Below are 19,158 nucleotides of genomic sequence, written 5' to 3'. Positions count from 1 at the left end.
GCAGAGTACATCATGAGAAACGCTGCAGTGGAAGAAGCACAAGCTGGAATCAAGATTGCCAGGAGAAATATCAATAACCTCAGATATGCAGATGACACCACCCTTATGGCAGAAAGTGAAGAGGAACTAAAAAGCCTCTTGATGAAAGTGAAAGAGGAGAGTGAAAAAGTTGGCTTAAAGCTCAACATTCAGAAAACGAAGATCATGGCATCTGGTCCCATCACTTCATGGGAAATAGATGGGGAAACAGTGGAAACAGTGTCAGACTTTTATTTTTTTGGGTTCCAAAATCACTGTAGATGGTGATTGCAGCCATAAAATTAAAAGACGCTTACTCCTTGGAAGGAAAGTTATGATCAACCTAGACAGCATATTAAAAAGCAGAGACATTACTTTGCCAACAAAGGTCCGTCTAGTCAAGGCTATGGTTTTTCCATTGGTCATGTATGGATATGTGAGTTGGACTGTGAGGAAAGCTGAGCTCCAAAGAATTGATGGTTTTGAACTGTGGTATTGGAGAAGATTCTTGAGAGTACCTTGGACTGCAAGGAGATCTAACCAGTCCATCCTAAAGGAGACCAGTCCTGGGTGTTCATTGGAAGGACTGATGCTGAGGCTGTAACTCCAATACTTTGGCCACCTCACGCAAAGAGTTGACTCATTGGAAAAGACTCTGATGCTGGGAGGGATTGGGGGCAGGAGGAGAAGGTGATGACAGAGGATGAGATGACTGGATGGCATCACCGACTTGATGGACATGAGTTTGGGTGAACTCTGGGAGTTGGCAATGGACAGGGAGGCCTGGCGTGCTGCGATTCATGGGGTTGCAAAGAGTCCGACACGACTGAGCGACTGAACTAAACTGAAACTATGGTGGAGGTAATGAAGATAATGCAACCTCCTTCAAAAGGTCTCATGTATGTACTGTTACACTCAGTGCCCCCAACCCTGCAGCAGGCCACCACCAAGCCATACCTCTGCTGGAAACTTCTGGACACTCCCAGGCAAGAGTGGGTCAGTCTCTTGCGGGGTCACTGCTCCTTTCTCCTGGGTCTTAGTGTGTACAAGGTTCTGTTTGTACCCTTCAAGGGTCTATTTCCCAGTCCTGCGTATTTTTGAAAGGACAGTCTCCAACAAAAGAGGCTGGGAAAAGTGGATATCCACAGGCAAAAGAATGAAACTAGACTATACACAAACATCAACTTAAAATGTATTAAAAATTTATATATAAGACCTGAAACTGTAAAACTCCAAAAAGAAAACAAAGAGGAAAAGCTTCATGACATTGGTCTTGGCACTGATTTGAATGCCAAAAAGGACAGGCAAGAAAAGCAAAATGGACGAGTCGGGGCTACATCAAACTAAAAAGTTTCTGCACAGCAAAGTAAACAATCAAGAGTCAAAAGGCAACCTATGAAAAGGTAGAAAGTATCTGCAAACTGATAAGAGATTAATATTCAAAATATATAAGGAATGGGTACAATTCAATAGCAAAACAGAACGAATAGCCTGGTCAAAATGGACAGAAGATTTGGGAAGACATTTCTCCAAAGAAGATCTGCAAACAGCCAACCGGTACATGATAAGATGCTCATCATCAGGAAAGTGCAAATCAAAACCACAATGAGAAATCACCTTATGCCTCTCAGGATGGCCATTATCAAATAACACGTGTTGGTGAGGATGTAGAGAAACTGGAACCCTAGTGCACTGATGGTGAGATTGTTGGATGGCACAGCCACTATGCAAAATGGTACAGAGGTTCCTCAAAAATCAAAACTAGAACTACCATATGATCCAGCAACACCAATCTCTTGGTATTTATCCAAGAGAAATGAAATCAAGATCTCTAAGAGCTGGATGTACTCCCCTGTTCACTGAAGCATTGGCCACAAGTGCTAAAGGGTGGAAACGACTATTAGTCAACAGACGAATGGATAAAGAAGATATGGCATACACAGTGCAATATTATTCAGCCAGAAAGAGAAGGATGTCCTTTTGTATGCTACAAAATGGATGAAACGGGAGGGCATTATACAAAGTGAAAAAGCCAGCCAGAACAGATACTGCATTTTACACTTACATGAGTTACCTAAACTTAACTAAGCAGATGGAGTATGGTGGCAGCCAGAGTCTGAAGGAAAAGAGGAAATGGGGAGTTGTTATTCAATGGGTATACATTTCCAGTCGTGCAAGATGAAAAAGTTCCAGAGATTTGCTACACAATATTGTGCTTGTAGTTAACACTGTACACTAATCTTTTATGAGAAGAGGTCTCATCTTATGTATGTTCTTACTATACTTAAAAAAAAAAAAACAGGATAGGGAAAGGGATAGTTAGGGAGTTTGGGATAGACATGTACACACTGCTATATTTAAAACGGATAACCAACAAGGACCTACTGTACAGCACAGAGTTTTGAGCAATGTTATGTGGCAGAATGGATGGGAGGGGAGTTCAGGGGAGAATGGATATATATATGTGTGTACAGTTGGGCCCCTTTGCTATTGACCTGAAACCATCACAACATTGTTAACTGGCTATACTCCAATACAAAATGTGGGCTTCCCAGGCGGTGCAGTGGTAAAGAATCCACCTGCCCATGCAGGAGACACTAGTGGGTTCCATCCATGGGTCGGGAAGATCCCCTAGAGAAAGAAAATTCTTGCCTGAAAAATTCCATGGACAGGGAAGCCTGGCAGGTTAAAGTCCATAGGGTTGCAAAGAGTTGGACATGACTGAGCGACTAACACTCACATAATACAAAATAAAGTTACATGTATGTGTATGGCTGAGTCCCTTTGCCGTTCACCTGAAACTCCCACAACATTGTTAATCCGCTATATCCCAATACAAGATGTTTTTGGTATTAAAAACAGATAAATAAATAATTTTTTTTTAAGTTAAAGGACAAAAAAGAAAAAGACAGCAGCCCAGAAGGTTTGATTTTGCTGGTGGTAGCTTCTGCCTCGGCTCACCAAAGAGTAGAGAACACTTTTCTGTGCTGCTTGTGCAGTGAATTTCAGGCAGTTTCTCTTGGGTTAGGGTGATGGATACAGAAGCCAAATTATGGAGTCCACTAAAAATATTAAGAAATCCACAAGAGCCTACTGGAATCTTCACTCAGGGCCATTCCTGATGCTTAGCACACCCCAGATCTCCAGCTTTCCAGTATACAAGAACCTCAAGGTTGCTCTGAGTGACCACACTGGCACATTCATCTTTAAAGAGGACCTGGAAAACCTCATCATGAGCCACCACAGGGTTTGGAAAACACTGGAAAGAGCCTGTTTAATAAAAGCAAGAGAGACTGAGATAACAGCGGGACTGCAGACAAGATGGAGGAGCAGAAGGACTTGAACCTACCTCCTCTCAGGAAAACATGAAAATCACAACTAACTGCTGAACAACTATCAACAAAAAAAAACACTGCAACCTACCAATAACGGACATTCTACATCCGAAGACAAAGAAGAAGCCACAACAAGACCACAGGAGGGGCACCTTCACAACACTAGCTAATCCCTACCTACCTATGTGTGCGTGCTAAGCCCCTTCAGTCGCGTCCAGCTCTGTGCAACCCTACGGTCTGCAGCCTGCCAGGCTCCTCCGTCCATGGGATTCTCCAGGCAAGAATACTGGAGTAGGTTGCCATGCCCGCCTCCAGGGGATCTTTCTGACCCAGGTATCAAACCTGCGTCTCTACGTCTACCTGTACCGGCAGGCAGGTTCTTTACCATTAGCACCACCTGGGAAGCTCACCTACTGTGTGGGCGATCCACAAACTGGATAATCATTATATTGCAGAGGGTCTCCTGCAGGAGTGAAAGTTCTGAGCCCATCAGGCTCCCCAGTCTGGGGGTCTGGTATCAGGAGGCAGAGGCCCCATTTGGCTTTGAAGGCCAGCAGGGCTTGAGTGGAGGAGCTCCACAGAATTAGGGGAAATAGAGACTCCACTCTTGAAAGGTGCACACATGGTTTCACATACAGTGGGAACCAGGGTAAATCAGTGACTCCCCAGGGCTTCCTTGGTGGCTCAGTGGTAAAGAATCTGCCTGCGATGCAGGAGACAGAGGAGACATGGGTTCAATCCCTGGGTAGGGAAGATCCCCTGGAAGAGGAATGACAACCCACTCCAGTTTTCTTATCCAGAAAATTCAATGGACAGAGGAACCTGGCAGGTTACAGCCTGTGGGGCTGCAAAGAGTCGGACATGACTGTGCAACTGAGCATGCATGCCCCAGGAGTCCAGGCCAGATGTACCTGCAGGACTTGGAGAGTATCCCGGCAAGGCAGGGGTCGGCTACGGCCCACTGCAGGGGCAAGAACACCAGCGGTACAGGGCCCTACGGAGTACTTCTGGAGGGAGCTTTCCTGGAAGTCCTGTCTCGGCACCAAGACCTGGCCGCACTCAATAGCCTGCAGGCTCCAGTGCTGGGACACCTCAGACCAAACAACCAACAGGGTGGAAACACAGCCCCACTCATCAACAGACAGGCTGCCTCAAGTCATCCTGAGCCAACAGCCACTTCGAGACATGCCCCTTGACACAGCCCTGCCCACCAGAGTGACAAAATCCAGCTCCACTCACCAGTGGGCAGGCACCAGTGCCTCCCACCACAAAGTCTGCACAAGCCCCGGAACCAAACTCATCCACCTGGGGTTAAGTATTAGAGAAATGCAAATCAAAACTACAATGAGAAAAAATAAAAAATAAAAATACAAGGAGGTATCATCTTACGCTATGCAGAATGGCCATAATCAAAAAATCTACAAACAATAAATGCTGGAGAGTGTGGAGAAAAGGGAACCCACTGGCACTGCAGGTCGGAATGTAAATTCGTACAGCCATTATGGAGAACAATATGGAGGTTCTTTTAAAAATTAAAAAATATAGAACAACTAATGACCCAGCCATCCCACTACTGGGCATATAAAACTACTAATGACCCAGCCATCACCCAGAAGTGAAAGTGAAAGTCACTCAGTTGTGTCCGACTTTTTGTGACCCCATGGACTATACAGTCCATGGAATTCTCCAGGCCAGAATACTGGAGTGGGTTGGGTAGCCATTCCCTTCTTCAGGGGATCTTCGCAACGCAGGGATCGAACCCAGGTCTCCCGCATTGCAGACAAATTCTTTACCAACTGAGCCACAAGGGAAGCCCAAGAATACTGCAGTGGGTAGCCTATCCCTTCTCCAGCGGATCCTCCTGACCCAGGAATCTAACCAGGGTCTCATACATTGCAGGCATATTCTTCACCAACTGAGCTATATAGCCTGGGAAAACTCTAATTCAAAAAGACACATGTGCCCCAATGTTCACTGCAGCACTACTGACAACAGCTAGGACATGGAAGCAACCTAAGTGTCCATCAACAGATGAATATGTGGTACATATATACAGCGAAATATTACTCAGCCATAAAAAGAAACAAAACTGGGTGATTTGTAGAGATGTGGATAGATCTAGAGACTGTCATACAAAGTGAAGTAAGTCAGAAGGAGAAAAACAAAACTAATTAATCGCATATTAACACATATGGAATCGAGAAAAATGGTACAGATGGACCTAGTTCCAGGGCAGGAATAGAGACACAGAGGAAGAGAAGGGATGCGTGGACACGGCATGGGGTGGGGCGGGGCGGGGGCGGGGATGAACTGGGAGGTTAGGACTGACATACATACACTCCGGAGTGTAAAACAAATAGCTAGTGGGACCCTGCAGTATAGCCCAGGGAGTTCAGCTCAGGGCTCCATGGTGACCTAGCCAGGTGGGATCAGGTATAGAATGGAGGGGAGGGGGAAGGCGGTCCAAGAGGGAAGGGATATATATATACACATAGCTCATTCATTTTGTTGTTCAGCAGAAACTAACACTGCATTGTAAAGCAATCATACTCCAATAAAAAATAAAATAGCTAGATGGGTATATTGTACAGCACGGGGAATATAGTCAATATTTCATAACAACTTTAAATGGAGTATAATCTTAAAAAATGTTGAATCACTATGCTGTGTAACTGAAAGTAATATAATATTGTAAATCAACAAACTTTCATGTTAAAGATTCAAGGTCTGCTGTTGGCAGAAATGTAAATTGATACAGTCACTATGGAAGACTGTACAAAGATTTCTTTAAAAAAAACTAGGAATAAAACCACCATATGATTCAGCAATCCCACTCCTAGGCATATACCCTGAAACCAAAATTGAAAAAGACATGTATTCCATTGTTCATTGCAGCACTATTTACAATAGCTAGCATATGGAAGCAACCTAGATGTTCATCGACAGATGAATGGATAAAGAAGTTATAGTACATATGCACAATGGAATATTATTCAACCATAAAAAAGGAACACCTTTGAGTCAGTTCTAATGAGGTGGATGAACCTAGAGCCCATTATACAAAGTGAAATCAGTCAGAAAGAGAAAGATAAATACCGCATTCTAACACATATATACGGAAGCTAGAAGAATGGTACTGAAGAATTTATTTACAGGGCAGCAGTGGAGAAAGACATATAGAATAGACTTATGGACATGGAGTGAGGGGAGGAGAGGGTGAGATGTATGGAAAGAGTAACAGGGAAACTTCCATTACCACATGTAAAATAGATAGCCAACGGGAATTTGCTGTATGGCTCAGGAAACTCAAACAGGGGCTCTGTATCAACCTAGAGGGGTGGGATGGGGAGGGAGATGGGAGGGAAGTTCAAAAGGAAGGGGATATATGTATACCTATGGCTGATTCATGTTGAGGTTTGACAGAAAACAACAAATTCTGTAAAGCAATTATCCTTCAATTAAAAAATAAATTTTAAAAAATGCAATAAAAAAATCTCTCAAGATTCAAGGTCTGCAACATGCAACTTGAGTTTCTACCAGTTAAGTTCTAGAACAATAAAACATTTTTTAAAGAAAAACATTCTATTCACATTTCTTCAATTATTTCCCCTTTTCCATCCTGTTTATCTGCAAAGTCAGTACCCTTTGCAGGTACTGAAAACTACCATGTCTTACCTGGATTTCAGCAATGGTCTCTTAATGGTTGTTCCTCCTACTTACACTCTTGAAGTGCCCAGCATTCTCCTACCCTACTTTCCAAAATCCTGACCCACAGATTCAAAGTCCTTTGATTCCTTCTTCCTTATCTATCCTCATCTTTCACATTTTCTCCCTTCACCAAAGCCACTGCCCCCAACACACCCATACATCTATAATGATTAACACCGTATTCTCCAGGTACTAGAACAATGAATGCACTCTTTGCATCCTCTTCTCACATGCTGCTCCTTTACTGAGAATGTCCATCTCCTCCTGCCTTCACTTGATTTTTACTTAACCTTCAGACCTCAACTAAGGTATCCTTTTCCTGAGAATCTTTCCATGACACTCTAAGCTGGGCTGTGTGCTGTTTATCCCTTACCACATTGCAGTTATTTTGCTCTCTGCTACTCCATCTAAATTGTAACTCCCATGAGAGCTGGGGCTGCTTTACATCTTTTTCACCGCTCTATTCCTGTTAATGTTAAATTCAGAAATCCTTATTTTAATAATAGAAACAGGTACAAATCAGAACAGAGGAGTCAATCACACAGGAAGAGGTGTAATTCAGCTATACTGACTGCACTGACAATGGGCTCAGTCAAAAATATTCATTGCCACCATGTCTTTTTATACTGTGTATTATAGGACTTGGACTCAGAAGACCCTGGGCAATTTCCTTTTGCCTTCTCTGATTTTTTTATTTTTTTGAATTTTTTTCTTATCTTCAATGGCTTAAGCAAGACTTATATCAAAATATTAAGCAAGATCTATATCAAAATGATACTAAGCAAGACCTATATCAAAATGATATTAAGCAAGACCTATATCAAAATGATATAGAAGAAATGATGAGAGGAGATAAAGTGAAAGCATTCTGTAAATCACACAATAGTACATACACATATAAATATCATATACATATATGTATCATTAATTAACCCATGTTGCTCAAAGTCTAAGGGCTTATTTTTATCCATCAGTGCTTTCTACTACTACTAATTCCCTATATTTTTAACTTTTACTTTAATAAAGCACAGGGTAGACACAAATTTACTTTTCCTTTTCTGAAGTCTACAACCCTTGTCATCCAATATCAATTTTATGAGCAGATTCTGAAGTACTTGCTATACATTCAATTAAAATTTTTGACCCCTTTATTAAAGTAAGAAATAAATGGCTTTGGCTAAGGGCCACACTAACATTGCAAGAGTTGATCATTTCATTTGAAACAAAGAAAAAAACAACAAAAATGTTAAAGGAGACTACTGTTTCTCAATGCAACATTATAAATAGTCAGGATTTCTACCACAATTAAAAGGCTTCACTTATCAGAAAGACTTTTCTCTCTTAAGAAAAATAGAGGAAACAAGTCATAATACTAAGATGAAAGAACATTAACACTGTATTATTCCTCAGTATCCAAAATGGTGAAATAAAATGGATATAAATGATAAACATAAATATTGAATGGAAATGGTACATTTTCAACGACTATTTCTTATGATTGTTGCACTTCATACTGTACTCTCAGTTAAATAATATACGTTGAACTGGAAAAATGAGACCAAGGACAACTAGCTTGTTGAAGCCAAATTCAAGAAACTGTACCATCAGCAAGTAAATTCTCCAACAACTGCTTAAAATGTTGAAACAAAAAGATGAAAATAAATGAAAAAGTCAAACTCTGGACTCTATCACATGCTTTCAATAGTATATTTTTAAATTATCAAATCATAGATAATATCAACCAAATGGTCACTTTTTCCAACAAGGAGCCACTGTGTAAGCAAGCCATTGACTTTCGCAAACATTTGTCAGTCATTTAAGGGGGTTAGGATCCATCAGTTATTTGTATGTATTTTAGCAAAGCATCAGAGACCATGTGTAGCCACTGGTAGGCTTACAAAAAGCTAGTTACATTCTCACAAGGCAGGTTTTACGATAAACACACCACAAACAGAAACTGCCACAGGCACTCAGGGGCAAAATCCAGCTGGGTTTCTTCATCCCTAATCCCAGTTTGAGCTGCAGGTTTTTTCCAGAAAGAACAGTAGTTTGATTTACTCAACAGTCAGCAGAAGTCAGGGTGTGGTCATCCTGCTCTAAATAATATTACAAACGGATTTTCCCTCAACTCTTGCAGCAACAGGATCTTAAAGTAGTTACTGGTAGGAAAAGGTGAGATTAAGGTCAAAATGTCCAAAAAAAATTCAGAAAAGCTTTTAAGGACCACCCCAGGGACGATGGAGGCAGGGGCATTACTGAGACCAAGAAGGTAATACAGCACAGAACATGAATATTTTTCAAGCTTTCAACATGAAGCCCCAGTAACTGTTGAACATCTGGTTTTACCAGCTTTCCTGCTGAGTACTGACAATTTTACTCCGAATTAATCCAGTACACTCATAACGGCTTCAAATACAGATGAACCACATTTGCTTCATCACCATCATCATCGCAACAAGACTAAGGGTAAGCATCAATGCAGAACCAGTGGTTTCCAGAACACTACCAGCTAGAGATCGGGGAAATCACACCCAGGAAGACTTTCAAGGCAGGGATAACCAGAAGTGTGCGTAATGAATTAGTAAGTGTATCCCTTCTCCCTGGCTAGCGGACAGAGTGTTAATTGACCTCTATCTGCAGGAATGCAACCTGGCTCACCTGGGCTGTTTGCACCACCACCACGCCCTCCCCCGCTCCATCCGGGCCCCATCAGGGCTACTCAGAAATGAACTTCACACAGACGCCCTTTGCACTCCCCACACCTGGGACTCGTGTTATGAACGCGGCTCCACACTTCTTCTTGTTACCTTCGAAGCATATTCTGTGCGCTTACGAGGAAACTGAGCTCCAAGCTCACACAGAGGCCCTGGCTCTAACCCACCATGTAACTTTCATCTTGCTCAGCGCGGGCACTTGCTCCCTGAGGGCAAGGCAGTGATTTGGGCGCTCTGAATACTCACTAGGCAGGTAGTGATTAGGACGTGAACTCTTTTCTTCGTGGCTACTCGCAGGCCACAAGCCTCTCAAAGAGTGGGGAAACAGGCCAGGTTAAGCGACGCCTGCGGTCACAGAGCCGGTAGTTGGCAGACAGGAGCCTCGAAGGCCAATCTGAAAATCTCAATGTGGGTCTATAACATGGCCCTGAGCTTCTGCTTGGTTTACTCGGCCCTGAAATCCCACAGACTTTCAGGGTGGAGGGAATCTGGGCGGGAGCGCTCCCTCCCGGATGGTTTTTCCCGTCAGCAGCCTCGGCCGACAGAGGAAAGCGGAGGCCCCACCCGCCGCCAGCTGCAGGGCATTGCGCCAGGCACATGTTGCCTGTTCCCAGGCACTCCCTCCTCCGCGGTCACCCCTTTGCCACCTCCACCCTCACCCCACCTCGGCTGTGCGCCTGCACGACCCGCCCTTGGGCCCTGGGCCGGCTGCTCACGTGGACCTCCACCTGGGCAGGCTGCAGCCAATGGCAAGGCGGGGCCTCGCTTCGCCAAGCCCCCTCTGTGCCACACCTCCTGAGGGAGCAGGGGATCCAGGGTCTGCGTGCACTTCCCACCCCTGCCGTCTTTACTGCTTTGCTACATGCTATGTGGGGGTGTTAGGGGTCGGTGGAGGTGAGGAGTGTCCAGGCAGGCCTGGATGGAGGAGGGGGCGTTTCCTCGGAAAAGGAAGGAAGTGAGTGTCACGGTCTGCACACTTGGGGACTGTTAGAATGAAGTCAGAAAGAAATGCTCCAAATTTGCCCATTTAATGTCTACATGCTAATCTCTGGAACCTCCACTAACTCCTTCATATCACCACAAACCTCAACGGTTCCTTCAGAGCAGCACACTCACACTGGGGGCCAGCTGTCTTCCAGTGGGAGTGGCAGGCGCTTTGAGATGCTCTCCTCTGTCCGAGGGCACCCACGTGGCCACCCTCCTGCCTTAGAGGCTAGTCCAGGGCACGCTTACAACTCGAGTGACACTTTAACTTCTTCTATTAATGTAATATCACAGGTATTCTTGTGCAGTTTTCTTGTGTATGGTTTTATGAAGGGAAGTATAAGGCTGTATGAAGACCGTGGTGTTATACTCAAAACCTGAAATATGTGCCTTATATCTATCAGTTTGTATATTTTTATATCAGACACGACTGAGCAACAGATCAACAACAACAATGCTATGGGTCCCTCAGTTAAGCACATGTCTGCTGAGAACTAGCTTTTCGTGTTTGTTAACATGGACTTCAGTAAGATGGAGCATTCCTGATACAGGACTTAGGGAAACATGTGTCCCCCATATTTAGCAGCAGAGAGTTGTGCTTGATTATGCGATCCGGTAGCCATGAAATTAAAAGATGCTTACTCCTTGGAAGGAAAATTATGACCAACCTAGATACCATATTCAAAAGCAGATATTACTTTTCCAACAAAGGTCCATCTAGTCAAGGCTATGGTTTTTCCAGTGGTCATGTATGGATGTGAGACTTGGACTGTGAAGAAAGCTGAGCTCCAAAGAATTGATGCTTTTGAACTGTGGTGTTGGAGAAGACTCTTGAGAGTCCCTTGGACTGCAAGGAGATCCAACTAGTCCGTCCTAAAGGAGATCAGTCCTGAGCGTCCATTGGAAGGACTGATGCTGAGGCTAAAACTCCAATACTTTGGCCACCTCATGCAAAGAGTTGACTCATTGGAAAAGACCCTGATGCTGAGAGGCATTGTGGGCAGGAGGAGAAGGGGATGACAGAGGATGAGATGACTGGATGGCATCACCAACTCGATGCATGTGAGTTTGGGTGAACTCTGGGAGTTGGTGATGGACAGGAAGGCCTGGCATGCTGCGATTCATGGAGTCGCAAAGAGTCGGACACGACTGAGTAACTGAACTGAACTGAGACAATTGATCAGATCAGATCAGATCAGATCAGTCGCTCAGTCGTGTCCGACTCTTTGCGACCCCATGAATCGCAGCACGCCAGGCCTCCCTGTCCATCACCAACTCCCGGAGTTCACTCAGACTCACGTCCATTGAGTCAGTGATGCCATCCAGCCATCTCATCCTCTGTCGTCCCCTTCTCCTCCTGCCCCCAATCCCTCCCAGCATCAGTCTTTCCAATGAGTCAACTCTTCGCATGAGGTGGCCAAAGTACTGGAGTTTCAGCTTTAGCATCATTCCTTCCAAAGAACTCCCAGGGCTGATCTCCTTCAGAATGGACTGGTTGGATCTCTTTGCAGTCCAAGGGACTCTCAAGAGTCTTCTCCAACACCACAGTTCAAAAGCATCAATTCTTTGGCACTCAGCCTTCTTCACAGTCCAACTCTCACATCCATACATGACCACTGGAAAAACCATAGCCTTGACTAGACAGACCTTTGTTGGCAAAGTAATGTCTCTGCTTTTGAATATGCTATCTAGGTTGGTCATAACTTTCCTTCCAAGGAGTAAGCGTCTTTTAATTTCATGGCTGCAGTCACCATCTGCAGTGATTTTGGAGCCCAGAAAAATAAAGTCTGACACTGTTTCCACTGTTTCCCCATCTATTTCCCATGAAGTGGTGGATACCTGAGTGCAAATACTATGGGGAATTGGCTGTATCCCCAAATTTTATTTTCTTGTTAATCTAGAACGGCAAAAGGATTAAGGAACACTGAGAATTGAACAAATAACAAAACACGTTACTGCTTTCAGGTCTTAACTTTCTGGTTCCTCTTTGCCACAATCTCCCCCTCAAATCTTTTAGAATTCAATGACTGTTCATGGATTGATTTTTAAGCACATCTTTCTTTGTAAGAGTTGAAAGAATGTCTTTCCTACATTTGGATTTATATGGCTGAAACTAAAGTTTTGACAGAATGGAAGCACTGGAATAGATTGTGGGGGGAGACAGGGTGGCCTATTAAGAAAACAAGGATAAGAAGATCCTGGTTAGTGGAGATAACAGGAAGAGCTTAGAGAAAGAATGAAGACAAAAAAAAAAAATGCACTGAGTGGCAGGTCTCACAGATGATTCTGATAGTAATGATAAGCTGCATTTTTGAGCCTGAGGATCTTACACTGCTTGAGGTGACCAAGAAAACATTACTATTTTGTCATTTGAGGAGTCTGAGAGTTCTGGCAATAAAGTAGAAAAGATGTAGGGAGGGGGTGAGAGTTGAGTGCCACAAAGATCATCTAGGATCCAGTAGACCTAAGGGCACATTATTTTAGTGTCTGCACCCTACCCCCAACTTGAAAAATCAAAGTCTATGGGGAAGGAGTAACTGCGTAAGGTATGCAGGACTCTGCCTGTATCTGGATGCTGTTCTGGAAATTCCTGCAGCAGGAAGGAAGGACTTCCACAGCCAGGAAGGCCTCAGCTGCTGTGTCTAATTAGGTCTGCAAATTGGAAGGCACCCGGTAACTTCCTGAATGATGAGATCCTCAAGGTAAAGACCCTGTGTACCCACCATACATCGTATCCATCCTGAACCTCCCAAATAAGGATCAAAGATCTAGTTTGGAGGGTCCTTCTGGCAACCTGTAGTTCTCCTAAAATCTCAAGTTTTTGAGACTACTTGCTGAAGGAATTGTATATTTCTGAAGTATAAAGCCCATGGTTGACGATTTTCAAAAACACACAAAAAACCTGTTTTAGTTCACTCTGGGGTGGTGCGGAGAGTCTCCTCTTCAATAGGTACAGACTGTTCAACATAGAGAGGTATTCTGAGAGAGGTATTCCATTGGATACATTATTTTGTCAAATCCTAGTTCCAAGATCCCTATCCCAATTCCTTTCAGAGCCCTAATGCTTCCTACTTCCTATGAAATATAAAAAATTCACTGTAAAACTGAAGAGCATTTTCATTTTCCACATTGTGAGGCTGAAAAGGAGGAAGAGGTGGAAGGGGAAGGTAGGTTGTAACAGGAGCCAAGTACTGAAGGTAGAAGAATAAGTCTCGAAAGCTGAGATTCTAGGATGATTAATAGGGGCATGTCACAGTCTAGTTAGCCTGTGCAGAGCTCAAGGTTAAGCACAGGCTAGCCGAGCGCTGAAGAATTGATGCTTTTGAACTGTGGTGTTGGAGAAGACTCTTGAGAGTCCCTTGGACTGCAGGGAGATCCAACCAGTCCAACCTAAAGGAGATTAGTCCTTCGTGTTCATTGGAATGACTGATGCTAAAGCTGAAACTCCAATACTTTGGCTACCTCATGTAAAGAGTTGACTCACTGGAAAAGACCCTGATGCTGGGAGGGACTGGGGGCAGGAGGAGAAGGGTATGACAGAGGATGGGATGGCTGGACGGCATCACCAACTCAACGGACATGAGTTTGGGTAAACTCTGGGAGTTGGTGATGGACAGGAAGGCCTGGCGTGCTGCAATTCATGGGGTCGCAAAGAGTCGGACACAAATGAGTGACTGAACTGAACAACAGCCCAGAAGAGAACAATCGGATAATTCACTAATTGTGTTTCTGTTTATATACCCTTCCACCCTCACTTTCTAGGCTACTGTAAGTTCTATCCTGATTAGAGGCCAATTTCTGGAACTAGACAGGATCTTGGAGCTCATTCTCCTTATCTGGCATGTGAGCCAACAGGTTAAGCATTAACAGGTGACTTGGCCAAAACCACACACAGCTAACTAGTTGGCAGATATAGGATCAGAACCACTCTCTCCCTCTTTGGAGCCCATTACTCTTCCTGTTTGTCTCTCAAATGGCCAACATTATTTTCCCACCCTGTATGTGCACAACACACCATTTGTCCACAGGTAGAGTCGTTTTTCCCTTGACTTGGTTGCTGACTTCATTTAACCAGTAAGACACAGTGGACATGTCATGCTTGGGCTTCCAAGCTCAAGCTCTAAGAGGTCTGGCAGCTTCTGCTTCCCGCTCTGGGAAGGTAGCCTTCATGCATTCAAGAAGCTGGGGTTACATGACTGAGTGATGAGACACAGCACACAGTGGCAAGGCCATGTGGAAGAGCAGCAGACATGTGAGCGAGGCCTTCTTGGATATTCCAACCCAATCCAGCCACAAGCTGAAGGCAACTGAGTGACCCCCACAAAATCACATGGAGCAGAAGACCTACCAGGCTGAACTCTATCCCTTACCTTACCCAGAAAATCATGAGAAGCAGACAACTAAAAGAGCCCTCCATCCTTTGCCTTACTCTAGTCACTTAATTATCATATTTAAGAAATCAGCACATTAGACTTATGGTTAGGCTTAAGAATTTCAGGGAAACTGGTCAACCAAATACTTGTTTGTTTGTAACTCTTTACAAAAACAAATTGGTTTTCTGCTTCAAACCAGACACTAACACTGTAAATTACAGTTTATTAATTAGCTGGTCAACCAACCCTGCTATACGTATATTAATTTTTACTTAGCATTTAACTCTAAGAAAGTTTTCTCCAAGTCCGAATGTTCTGGTTCTCTAATGATGCACCGCAGACCACCAGAAAACTTAGTACCATAAGATAACACTACTTTGGGGAACTTCCCCGGTGGTCCAGTGGTTCAGACTCTGTGCTCCCAATGCAGGGGGCCTGGATTCAATCCCTGGTGAGGGAACTAGATCCTACATGCCACAAATAAGAGTTCACATGCCACAACTTAAGATCCGGCAACTAAGACCCAGCACAGCCAAATAGATAAAATTAATTTTTTTTTTTTTTTAAAGTAACACTGCTTTGCTCAGTACTTTGCAATTTGGGCAGGGCTCAGTAGCTACAGTTGCCTCTGCTTCACTCAGCATCAGCTAGGGATGATTTGAAAGCTAGTTCTCTGTGTCTGGAGGTTGGTGTGGGAAGAAGGCTTGAACAGCTGCACTATCGCTATGGAACTTTACATGTGGTCTCTCCAGCAAGGCGGCTTCAGGCTCACTGGTACTCTCACAGGTGTGTCTTAGGGATCTCAAGAGAAACTTCCAAGAAAGGAATCCCAACAGGAGCTTTGTCATTTTGTAAGACCTGGCTTTCAAAGTCAGGTGACACCCCTTCTGCCCTGCCATTGACCCATCCATATTCCAGGAAATGGGCCAGAGAGGCCCCACCTGTTGATGGAGGAACACCATCGTCACACTGTTGGACAGGCCTGTGTTTGGAAAACACAACTCCGCCTTACTCAGCTTCTAACTCTGCATCTGAATTTCACCCTAAGGATAAAAGCTTGATAAAAAACCAACTCCAGGAGCTTTAACTTTAAAAAGTTATTTCTATTTCCAACACCAATGAAAGTTAATTCACTTTTCTTCCAAATGTCTTGGTTTGGAGGCTCTAGTTTATTCTCCTTCTTTCCCAGGTTTTTTGGAGTAAAACGGGAGAGGGCAGTATGAATAATCTACTATTATGGCTGTTTTGTAAACCTCTCACCTCTTAAAAAAAAATCGATTTACTGCTTACAGTTGAAACAAGTAGGATATTCATGGCAAGGTTGAGACACTATGAATTTAATCTGGTTCTGGCAACCACATCTTTTAAAGAAATTTTGTGTTCTATGCTCTGTAGCAAGTTGTGGATGAAGACTAATAACTTAAATCTCTCCATCCACATCACATGCACACAGGCACACAAATCAGTCATTCAGTATCTTTTATTCCTAATGGATTTCTAGCTTCTCAGCTCAGCTTATCTGGTATCTTTAAAAAAAAAAAAAATACCTGGGAATGCCACACCAGAGGAATGTGGTACCTTTTTAACTGTTGCCTAGCAACACTCAAATGCTCAGGACAGGAAGTAGTGTGTGCAGTTTCTCACTGTAATTCTGGTAGGAATACTACTGTGCCTAAGATTTAATTAGCCAAATTGAGGTTTTTGTGTGAATAGCAAAACTAACATTTCTATTATTGCAAAAACATGCCCAAGGACATATATCAATCAGAGAAGAGCTGTTATATTTCTATGGCATTTTATAGTTCTTTGGAAATTGTTAGAAGTAAAAATAAAATATTCAGTAGAAATTATCTATATATTCTTTACAGATTATTATGCCTATATTAAATACTTTTCTATCTATGGTCTGACCTCTAAACCTAGTTTTTCCAGCTTCTTATTCTAAACTATGTTTTCATTATAATTCAAAGATATGATTTTGAATATCTGCATTACCAAAATTTTGGTACATATCAAATGTTTGCCCTTTAAATTGTCTTTTTGAAAAGGTAATTTCAGAGATTTTGCTGGTTCACTGACTAATAACATGTCACTCCTATAAATTAAAGTTACCACTAACAGGGAACAAAATATCTTTAACAATGTGAATTATTACCCTTGAATTACTTCTTGGGAATTCTTCACTGACATAGTTTATCTCTCTTAAAGCTGAGCAGACCAAAAGTATTTTTGCAAAGAAGCACAATAGAATGAGGGGTGAGACTGTTCCTAGCCAAAATATCTTAACATTTCAGTTCATTTTAAAAGAAATGAATTTGTTTTTAAAACTATATTTTAGGAAAAAGAAAATTGGGTTACTTACCCAAGAATGGTTAAAGAGTGCTGTGAGGAGGTAACTTTAATCTTGTAAAAGAAAGGAAACTGCTAAGAAGAAATCATAGAATGCATCTTTGTCACAAGCTCAGGAGATTCATTACTTTTCAAGTAGCTTAAAAAGAGGAGCCCTCTCTCACATAAAGTCACTGGATGAACACAGCTGCCCAAATAAGGCAAGGGCCAGTCAGCATCCCATGGCTGGTTCCAAGCCTCTATGTGCCCCTTTTGCAAAGCCACATTAACCAAGGCAGCTGAGTTTTGAAACTAGCTACACACTCACAGAAATTCTCAGGCAAGTAAGTTTCATTTAGAAATGAGCAGCTTACTAAAACTAATATAACTTATTCCTCTCATCTCCCCTCAATCCTCAACCCTGCTGCCCCCAAAAGAGTGAAGAATGATTTGAATCTGCCTTCCTAACATTTGGCGTAAATTGAACTTGGGTCATTAGCTCTGTGACTCTACAGACATCTGACGGGGTCAGATTTGTAGGGGTTCTCTTAACCCCACAAGAGCGGTTCAACGGGTATTTCAGGTTCCCTGTGTGTTGGCTCCACCCTAGAGAAAGGTCCCAGTGAACTCACTTGATGGCTCGTTTCCAGTTCTGGCATTAAGACTGCAATTGAAACTCGGTTTAAAAACTAAAGAATTGCCTGTCGTGTTAGCTAATCTCTCTGAGCACCATTTTCCTCTTCAGTAAAATGAAGATAAACCTCCATGCCCTACTTTTTTATTTTAACTCATTTTTGGGGGGTAGCTTCTACTTTATTTATTTAACTAAATTAATTAATTTATTTTTGCCTTTGCTGGGTCTTTGTTGCTGCGTGGGCTTTTCTCTAGTTGTGATGAGCAGGCTTCTTACTGTGGTGGCTTCTCGTTGCAGAGCATGTGCTCTAGGGCACCCAAGTTTCAGTAGTTGTGGCTCCTGGGCTGCAGAGCACAGGCTCAGTTGTTGTGGCTCACAGCTTAGTTGCTCCGTGGCATATGGGCTCTGCCCAGTCAGGGATCGAACCTGTGTCTCCTGCATTGGCAGGTAGATTCTCTACCACTAAGCCACCAGGGAAGCCCCACACCCTACTTTTTTTTTCACAAGAGTTTGGTAATCAGATAATAAGTAACATGAATTGAACATTTCCCATGATCTAGGAGAAGGAAATGGCAACCCACTCCAGTATTCTTGCCTGGAGAATCCCAGGGACGGGGGAGCCTGGTGGGCTGCCGTCTATGGGGTCGCACAGAGTCGCACACGACTGAAGCGACTTAGCAGCAGCAGCAGCAGCAACAGCAGGGCTCAAATCCGGAGAAGGCAATAGCAACCCACTCCAGTACTCTTGCCTGGAAAATCCCACAGACGGAGGAGCCTGGAAGGCTGCAGTCCATGGGGTCTCGAAGAGTCGGGCACAACTGAGCGACTTCCCTTTCACTTTTCACTTCCATGCATTGGAGAAGGAAACGGCAACCCACTCCGGTATTCTTGCCTGGAGAATCCCAGGGACAGAGGAGCCAGGTGGGCTGCCGTCTATGGGGTCGCATAGAGTCTGACATGACTGATGCGACTTAGCAGCAGCAGCAGCAGACCCTTTTCATGTGTTCTAAGCATTGTTCCATCAAATCCAATGACAGTATGAGATAGCTCCACAGATGAGACTG

At 43.4% G+C, this 19,158-nt stretch overlaps 1 long non-coding RNA gene across 1 annotated transcript in view; it reads right to left on the bottom strand.

Annotated features, from left to right (window-relative positions):
- Nucleotides 1-18,608, bottom strand: part of LOC132343490 (uncharacterized) — a 41,271-nt gene extending 22,663 nt beyond the window's left edge. Inside the window, exon 1 of the long non-coding RNA XR_009492353.1 lies at nt 17,495-18,608. This is a non-coding gene — a long non-coding RNA (uncharacterized lncRNA). The remainder of the gene's footprint in view (nt 1-17,494) is intronic.
- Between the last annotated feature and the right edge of the window lie 550 nt (nt 18,609-19,158).

This window comes from Bos taurus, chromosome 22 (assembly GCF_002263795.3).
Source record: "Bos taurus isolate L1 Dominette 01449 registration number 42190680 breed Hereford chromosome 22, ARS-UCD2.0, whole genome shotgun sequence".
In the NCBI taxonomy this organism is placed as follows: domain Eukaryota; kingdom Metazoa; phylum Chordata; class Mammalia; order Artiodactyla; family Bovidae; genus Bos; species Bos taurus.
Note: the sequence above shows the minus strand (reverse complement) of the source record. Positions and strands in the feature narration are given on the sequence as shown.